Genomic DNA, 9,048 nt, shown 5'->3' with positions numbered 1-9,048 from the left:
TCTCTTCTCTCTCTTCTCTTCTCTTCTCTCTCTTCTCTCTCTTCTCTTCTCTTCTCTCTCTTCTCTCTCTTCTCTCTTCTCTTCTCTCTCTTCTCTTCTCTCTTCTCTCTCTTCTCTTTTCTCTCTCTCTCCTCTCTCTCTCTCTCTCTCTCTCTCTCTCTCTCTCTCTCTCTCTCTCCTGCAGACAGGGAAGGGGAAAGAAGGGGTTCATGGATGGCACCCTACAGGCACAGGGCACCTGGGAACAAGACCCCTTGGGTGGGTAGAGAAGAGATTACTGGGGTGGCCAAGTCAGACCCTGGAGGGATCTTGTGTTTGAGGTCCAGAGGTTAGGAAGGTGTCTTCACTCAGCCCCAGCCTCTGCCACCCCTGCCCTGCTCACTGCCAGGGAGGGTTATTGGCATTTGTTCTGGAGCCTGAGTAACCCATGGGCTCTGATGCTCACTCAAGGGATGTCCCCACCAATGGCTTGTTCTGTCAGGTTGGAAACAAAGCAAACCGAGAATCTGATGTCCACAGCACACCAATGGCTGTGTGACGGGCATGGTGATCCATGCCCCAGGCTGTACAGAGCCTTCTCTGTTCCTCAGTTTCCCCTTCCATGCTGCCCCCCCCCAGAGAAGAGGAGCCTGGAGGAAAGTGGCATTATATATGAGCCATTAAAGGGGGATGTGTCACACAGAGTTTCCTCTCCCAGATCCATGGGTGGACAGGGCTGAAGGGACTGTTTCAATGTGAACAAGTCAGCATTTATTAAGCTCCGGCTGTTTAACAGTCCTAAAGAGGGAAGAGTTCCAGAGCCCATCACTTCTTGCCTGTTGCAGGTTTTTGGTCTCCCTGTTGGGGGTGGGGGGATAGTGGGGAGTAAAGATTGCAGAGGGGGCCATTAGGGTGAAGACTGCAGGAGTGGATACTTTTAGCCACCCGCCTCCCCCAAGGGACAGAAACTTTGGGGTCTTCTGATTTGGGGAGTCTGGACAATTTGTGGCTACAGCCATCTTCCAGATAGAGAAACTGAGGCATACAGAACATCTGTTGCATCACTGGGGTTTCCTCCCCAGTGACGAAGAGCTGGGGACAGTTGCTATGGCCAGGATCAGAGTCAAGTCTGAGGTCCCCAAGTCTACCCTGCAACATCACAGATAATTAAAAATAATCATGGGGTGTGGAAATCAATCCACCACCGTCAACCGATAGCATTCAGAGCTCTAGAAAGCAAAGAGGTACAGGGGCTGACTGGGTGTTTAGAAACGGAAAAACAAAAGATGTCCATAAACCCTTTCAAATACCAGCCACCCGGGGGGTTCCTAGTCAGAGGGTTGGGATGATGGGGGGGGGGAGCCCTGCCTTCATTTCCGCCTGTGTTATTATTTCTTTCAAATGATATCTATAGCTCCCTCCACCCATGAGAGAGGAATCCATTTTGAAGAAAAAGAGAGGAGGCTGGGGGCTTTGAGATGAGGGGACTCCCTTTTCTCTTGAACAAGGGCAACCTCGGGTGTCACACACTCCCTTGCAAACTGTCCAGACTTAGGACTTCTCAGACCCATGGAGGGACATTTTCCCCGGCGTGTGCAGCCTGAGTTTGAGTCTTCTGGGGACAAAGAGCTGGATCTCCGCGAGGTCTATGGTCCCACTGACCATGGAGTAAAAACCTAGGGGTCCCTAAGAAATGGACTGTGCCCCCTGAGCCCCAAGAACTGGCCTCCCCCACTTTAGTAATTAGTGAAATAGAATTGAGCGGGGGGGGGGGCACGGGGCGTACCGGTGACTGGGGCCAGATCGATCTTGGGTCATTAGCAAATTGAGGATGGAGGAGGGGTGGGCTGGAGGGGGGCAGGGCATCCCCCATCTCTATCCCCGTGGGGACCTAGGCCAACTCAGAGAACCTCTCAGTCGACCTTAGTATCCCCTCTGGGAAAATCAGGGAGTCCAGGAGCCCCGTAGCTGCCTCTGGGATCTCCGAACGTGCTGGGCTGTGCCTCGCTAATATCTACCGTCTCTGTGCTAAGCTCTCATTTGAGAGAAATCTGAGGCCCAGTTAACCTGAGGGCTGTGAGGGTCGGGTTAGCAAGTACAAGCGACAGCGACATTGGGGACCTGCACGGGCTTCGCAGGAATCCTCAGTCGCTCTCATCCCCGCACCCCAGAAGCGCCCTGAAGGCGGGCCGGAACAGACACCCCCGTCCGGGCCCCCACCAGTTTGACCTCACCAATATCCTACTTTTCGCTTCTCATTTTAGTTAAAAAAAAAAATTGATTTGGGGACTTTAGATGCCTAAAGTTGTTCCTTTGAGGCGGGCACTCCAGCCTCTCCCGACAGGCCGCTGTTTATTGCCCACCGAAATGAGAGTTTTAAGTCACGGTCCTTTCTTCTCGCTGGTGAGTGGGCTGGGGTGGTGGTGGTTCATAGGAACTCTAGCGACTGCCACCTTCATTCCAGCCTCCCCAAATCGGCAGGCGCCACAGATCTGAGTTCCCCACACCACACAGCTCCGCTGGTAGACAGAGAAGTGATGTCCAGCCTGGGTGGTCCCAGGGGTCTCTGTCGGATGTGGGGTTGCAGGAGAGTACGCCGCACCCCGAGATGCCTGCACGGCCGGGGCCTGTGACTGCTTCGCCCGTGGCAGCTCCGCGGGGCTGTTCTGCGACAGCTGTGCCCGATCGATTCCCGACGGCCCCGCGTCTCCATCGAATCCCCATCGCTCTGGGTCGCGCGCTGCGCAAACACCCGCTTGTTTGCAGCGGGCCACGGGGCCTGCGTGAGCACCAGCAAGGACGTCGGGCGTCACTGCACCCTCGACTACTCAAGTTCCAGGACGCGATGAGGGGAAGGAACTCCAACAGCCCACTACCCTGTCCTGACTCAGTTTCCAGCCCTGAGAGCAGCCACTCACTCTGGGGGACCCCAGAGTAGGGAGGGCCCGCTGCTCCCTTCCTCGCTTTTTTTGCCATCCCCCACCTATCCTCCTCCCCTCCGACAGGGTCTCCTGTAGCCAGTGCTGGCCTTCATCCTTGCTCCGGACCCTTTAGAGTTGAGTTCCGCTGGACCGCTTGGCTCGCAAGATTCAAAGTCGCCTCTGGACCAGGTCTGGGGACCCTGCCTCTCCCTCCCCAATTTCTCTACCCTGCGCTGTAGGGAAAATGAACTGTCGAGAGAGAGAGAGAGAGAGAGAGAGAGAGAGAGAGAGAGAGAGAGAGAGAGGAGAGAGAACAACTGAGGCCAGAGGGACCAGGGTATGACTTGGGGNCTCCCCAATTTCTCTACCCTGCGCTGTAGGGAAAGAGAGGTTAAGAGAGAGAGAGAGAGAGAGAGAGAGAGAGAGAGAGAGAGAGAGAGAGAGAAGAGAGAGTGCAACTGAGGCCAGAGGGACCAGGGTATGACTTGGGGCCTGCTGGAGGAGGACTGGTGAAGCAACAGGTAGGGGCCTCCTGGATGCCTTCTACTCTGGGGTTCTCTTCCACTCTTCGTTTGAACGCGGAACCCTGGAGAGGGGTGCAAAGCCATGGCCTGGACTACGTGCTGCACAGGATGAAGGGATGCGGACAGACAGACAGACAGACAGACAGACACACACACACACACACACACCCGGAACGCAGGCTCCCTGGAGCTTAATAACGCAAAGCATCTATCCCTTTCTCGGCGTCCTGCCCTCCGTGGCCGCGCGGGTCCCGGGTCTGGGCGCCGCGTAGTAGATTTTCAGCGGCCACGGGCGGCTCAGCCCCTCCAGGGTTTCTTGTGGCAAGGACACCCTGAAGTGTCCCACTGTGGACCGGAGGTCTGGAGGAGCTCCAATCCGAGAGAGGCTTGCTGGGCCAGGCGCACGTGGGTCACCCAGAATGGCTTCTGGCTCCGAGCCTCAACAGCTTGACTAGAGGCAGAGGGTGAGGCCGGGCTGGAACGCGCCATTAACGCGCGTCATTTATCAGAACACACCCAGGGCCCTTTCCGCTGGCCCAGCGGGTGTGGAGGGAAGACAGCTCCTTGCCAGACAGACATTTCGCTCAGCTTGGCAAGGCCTCTACCTCTGTCTCCCCTCCGGCTTGAGTTTTTGGCTCGGCTCGGTGGGGAAGGAACTGCTCTTGCAGAGTGGGGTTAGGGAGCCGGGCACCCATTGGACATAACAGGCCTCTCCCCATCCCTGACTGGGAAAGGAAGATAAATAACGACCCTCTCCAAATCTCCCCAACCCCCATCAGCACTAAAATAAACAGCAGTTGTTTTTTTTTTCCCTTTTTGGGGGTAGGATTCCCAGTGGCTGGGTTTTGTAGGGTATGTAGGAGTTTGGGTCCAGGAAAGGGGCTACATTGGAAGAGGAAGTCTGAGAAAAGGGACCGTCTGGGCAGTCATTAGAAATTGTTTGTTGAGTGAGTCAATGAGATAAAGCCAGGAACTAGACTCAGGTGGGGCACACAGGAAGCTCTCAGTGCTGTTGGCTTTGACGTCTGGGAGGCCAACAGGTGGGGGGGGGGGTCGGCTCTGTCTTTGAGTCTGGGTGGCCTGGAGTTAAGTCTCGTAGACCCATAGGGATGTCTGGGTTGGCCTTAGTGACAACACACTAGTTCTGAGAAGACTGGCTGACCTAGTTCCTGGGTGTATAACACCTGTCCTGGTTAAGCGCTGGTCCCCTCCCCAGGACCTGGCATCTCTGCAGCCATCACTCAGAGGACAGCCTGGGGCTGAAGTCGGACTGGCTGGGGCTGAGCCGTGAGGTGGAGCCTCGGCTCCCAGGGGATCTGCTGGAGCCCTAGCTCAGGGTGCCCTGTAAGCACCCAAGAGCCACAGCCACCGGGTGGGAGCTGCAGAGCATGGGGGCAGGTGGCACCGGCACAGCCCCGGGCTGCAGGCGCGGTCCTTTCACTCCACCTCAGTTTTTCCCACTAGGAAAGCAGGGATGGCCCAAGGCACGATGAGGGTCTGGGGACCCATGTCACCTCCTCTACAGCCTCTTCTCCCCCTCCCAGGCCTCCGTCCTCAGCTCCCTCTCTTACCCCTTGGCTCACCCTCCCCTCCCTCCTTCCCTCTCTCCTCCCCCTCTCTCCTTTCTCCTCCTCCCTTCTTGCCCCCTCTCCAGCAAGCTCCAGGCTCAGCTGTGTCACCATCACTGTGACAAACCCTTTATCCCCTCTCCTTTTACTCCCAGGAGGCTGCAGACTGGCAAGGGCACAAAGCAACCTCTTGGTTGTTTTACCTCTGGGGAAAGAGGGGCATTCCAGTCACCTGCTTCCCAGAGCAGGGTCCTCTCAGCTGAAGACCTGTGGCAGAAAGCCCTGTGTGTGTGTGTGTGTGTGTGTGTGTGTGTGTGTGTGTGTGTCTGTGTGTGTCTGTGTCTGTGTGTGTCTGTGTGTGTGTCTGTGTGTCCGTGTCTGTGTGTCTGTGTCTGTGACTTGACAGTACAGCCTCAGCTCAGTTCTGTCCCTTTCAGGCCTAAATTCCAGGCTGCATTCTCAGACTCTGTCCTACAAGTGTTTCCAGAGCATCCTCTGAGGAGTGAGGCTGGAGAGTGGAGGCTGAGGAGGCAGGCTGGGGAAGGAGGCTGAAGAGGGAGGCTGGGGAGGGAGGCTGAAGAGGGAGGCTGGGGAAGCAGGCTGGGGAAGGAGGCTGAAGAGGGAGGCTGAGGAGGCAGGCTGGGGAGGGAGGCTGAGGAGGCAGGCTGGGGAGGGAGGCTGGGGAGGGAGGCTGAAGAGGCAGGCTGGGGAGGGAGGCTGAGGAGGCAGGCTGAGGAGGCAGGCTGGGGAGGGAGGCTGAGGAGGGAGGCTGGAACTCAGGGAGGAAGTTCCCAGAGGAGCCCTGCAGCTGGGATTGATTCTCTCATTGATCTTCCTGGGGAACTGGAGCCAGCAAGGCAGGCTCTACCTCCACTCCTGTGAGCCCTGCAGGAGGGTGAGGGGCAGGGAGGCACCTCCTTCCTTGTCCAGGCTGTAGCCATTCCAGCAGAGCCCCACCTCACAGGTAAGCAAACGCCTGGAAGCAGGTGGTTGGCTATGGAGGTCATCTGGTGTCCCACTCAGCAGCCCTGCCTTCCTTCACTTCTCCCTTCCCCTGTCCCCCTCCTCTATCTGGCTTTGGAGCCAGGGTCTCATGTAGTCCAGGCTAGTCCCAAATTCACTATGTGGCTGAGGATGACCTTGAACTCCTGGCCCTCCTGACTCAGCCTCAGATACATAGTGAATTCCAGACTAGCCTGGGCCACATGACCCTGTCCCCTGCCAGCTGGGAGCCACCTCACCAGCCTGGGGGTATGAATTGTTAACCTGACACAACAATCCCCACAGGAGGAGAGAGAGAGAGATGGTCTAGAGCCACAATTTTAGCCCAGAGCTCCCCAGCAGGCAGTGCAAAAAGCGAATGCAGCTGGTTTCAGTCGGTCTGCTTGGGCCAGGTGGCTGTGGGAACGTGGCAAGAGTGTCTCCTGTTTTTGGTTTTTTAAAAGATTTTATTTATTTATTTATTTATTTAATGTAAGTACACTGTACTTACATTTAATGTAAGTACACTGTCGTGTACTTACATTAATGTAATTAATTACATTTAATGTAAGTACACTGTCGTGCTGTCTTCAGACATCCCAGAAGAGGGCATCAGATCTCATTGGTGATAGTTGTGAGCCACCATGTGGTTGCTGGGATTTGAACTCAGGACCTCTGGAAGAGCAGTCGGTGCTCTTAACCACTGAGCCATCTCTCCAGCCCCTACTAGGGTCACTTTTGAAGGTTACACCATGCCCTGTTTCCTGTCCCCTCCCAACCCCCTTGTAATGTGAAGCTCTTCCCATACTCTGGCTGGAACTAACCTGCTCCTCCAAGTTTCCCCACCATGATGGAAGGAAGCCCTTTGCTACTGATGTCGGAAATAAATCTTTTTTTCTCACCTCCTTTTTCTGTCTGGTATTGTGAGCGCACTTCAGCAAAAGAGCTGAGCACACGTATGAACTTTTCTCATTATTCTTTCAAAACTACATTTGTGCTTCAGGTCACAGCTGCCCAAACATTCTCAACCAATTATTGCAGATTTGAATCTTTAGCCCAGGCTGGCTTTGTGTCCACTCTGCAGCTGAGGAGGGCATTGAATTTCTAATCCTCCTGCCTCAGCTACCAGAGTGCTGAGGTGTGTGCCCAGAACCTGACCAAGAGAGTGACACCGAGCCACTGCACACAGGGACTGGATTCTCCCTGAGTTTGGAGAGTCTGTGATCTACAAACACAGGTGGGAGAGACTGGGTTGATGTTGTGCTGATGCTGGGAGGGGGATCCTCTGGCTAACAAGGTCTGGAGGGGCATCCTTGGCAGAGAACAGTGGGCATCCCACACCAAAAGAGTGAGGAAGAACTTAAGGGCATGAGACAGTGAATTGGAGGCAGGAGGATGGAGAGTCTAGGGTCACTCTCAGCTATGAAGCTAGCTGGAGGTTAACCTGGGCTACACGGGACCTGTGGGGGTTGTTTTGTTTGTTTTGTTTTTGTTTTTTGTTTGTTTGTTTTAAATGGCTGGCTGGCAGTGGTGGTGCCCATCTTTTTCATCTCAGCGTTTGGGAGGTACAGGCAGATGTAGCTCTGATTTAGAGAGCAGCCTGGTCTACGCCGAGGGTTCCAGGACAGCCAGGGCTACATAGCGAGACCCTATCTCAAACAAACAAAAGGAAGAATGAAAGAAAGAAAGAAGAAGAAAAAAAGGTCAGGTATGGTGGCCTATGCCTTTAGTCCCAGCACTCAGGGGGCAGAGGCAGGGGGATTTCTGTGAGTTTGAAGCCAAACTGGACTACATGGAGAGTTCCAAGCCCAACCTGAACTACAGAGAGAAACCCTGTCTCAAAACAAAAGCCAAAAAACAAAAAACAGAAAAAACAAACTCCCAGCAAGTCTCCTGCCTCAAGTTGCCTTAACCGGTGTGCCTCCATGCCAGGAGCCCCTTACTGAGGAAGCTTCTCCTCAGGGATCCCTTACCAGACTTCACCACAGCTTCCTGGGACACTTGGGGCTGTTTTGTGTTACATTTGTTTACAACTCTGTGTGTGTGTGTGTGTGTGTGTGTGTGTGTGTGCGCGCACGCGCGTACATGCCTTGACTACAATGGGGACATCATAGGACGACAGTGTGTGTGAGTGTGTGTGTGTGTGTGTGTCCTCTCCTTATGGGCGCAGGGGTTGTGTCGCTTGGCAGCAGGCACCTTCCGTGGTTGAGCCCTCTCGCTGGCCTGTGTAAGCTCCTCTGCTCTCTCAGTCGTGCTGGGCATTTGCACACAGTAGGTGCCCAGTAATTGCACCCGTGAGTGAACAGCCCAGGTTCCTATCCCCCCCCCCCCCATCTCCAAGGCTACTAGAGAAAGAAGCAGACATTTTCAGCAGACTTAAGCAGGCTGTGGCTCCCCAGGCGGGACATCGACCCAGCTAGGGGCGGGCTGGCGTCTGGCTTTGTTCTGACTGAGGTGGGGGGCTTGGGGTGCGCGGGCGTCCCTGCAGACAGGGCAGGAGGGGGCTGCCTCTGCAGCGAGCAGGAGCCTCTCTCTCTCTCTCTCTCTCTCTCTCTCTCTCTCTCTCTCTCTCTCTCTCCACACACACACACACACACACACACACACAAGCAGGAAACTCACATTAAGCCTATTATCAATATTTTGCCTGGAAAAAAAATACAAAAAGCATTTTCTTCTCTGAAAAATTAATAACCTAGAAGGAGTGGGGGTGGGGAGCCATGCTTGATGTCTGCGGAGGAGGGAGAGGCTTTTGGGCTTCCGGCTCTCACACGGAGCACCTGGGCTCTGAGGAAGCCTGGTTCCCCCATCCCCTTGTAATGCACCCTGACACCTGACTGTGCCCCAGCACAGCGCCTCCCGCTGTGGCCGTCTTTCCCAGGGGGCCTTCCCAGGACTACCTTCAACCCCCCTCAAAGATGGAGCCTCTTCTGTGCTGAGCCCAGGCCCCCTCCTTGCAGTACCAGACAACTTCTACTGCATTTGCGCACCCATCTTTACTACTGTCATGAGGACCTGGTACCCACTTCTGCCCCACACCCCAGCACCCAGAAGCGCCCTGGGTGCCCTGCAGAC

The sequence above is a fragment of the Mus pahari genome, chromosome 9 (assembly GCF_900095145.1).
Source record: "Mus pahari chromosome 9, PAHARI_EIJ_v1.1, whole genome shotgun sequence".
In the NCBI taxonomy this organism is placed as follows: domain Eukaryota; kingdom Metazoa; phylum Chordata; class Mammalia; order Rodentia; family Muridae; genus Mus; species Mus pahari.
This window is presented reverse-complemented; position numbering follows the sequence as displayed.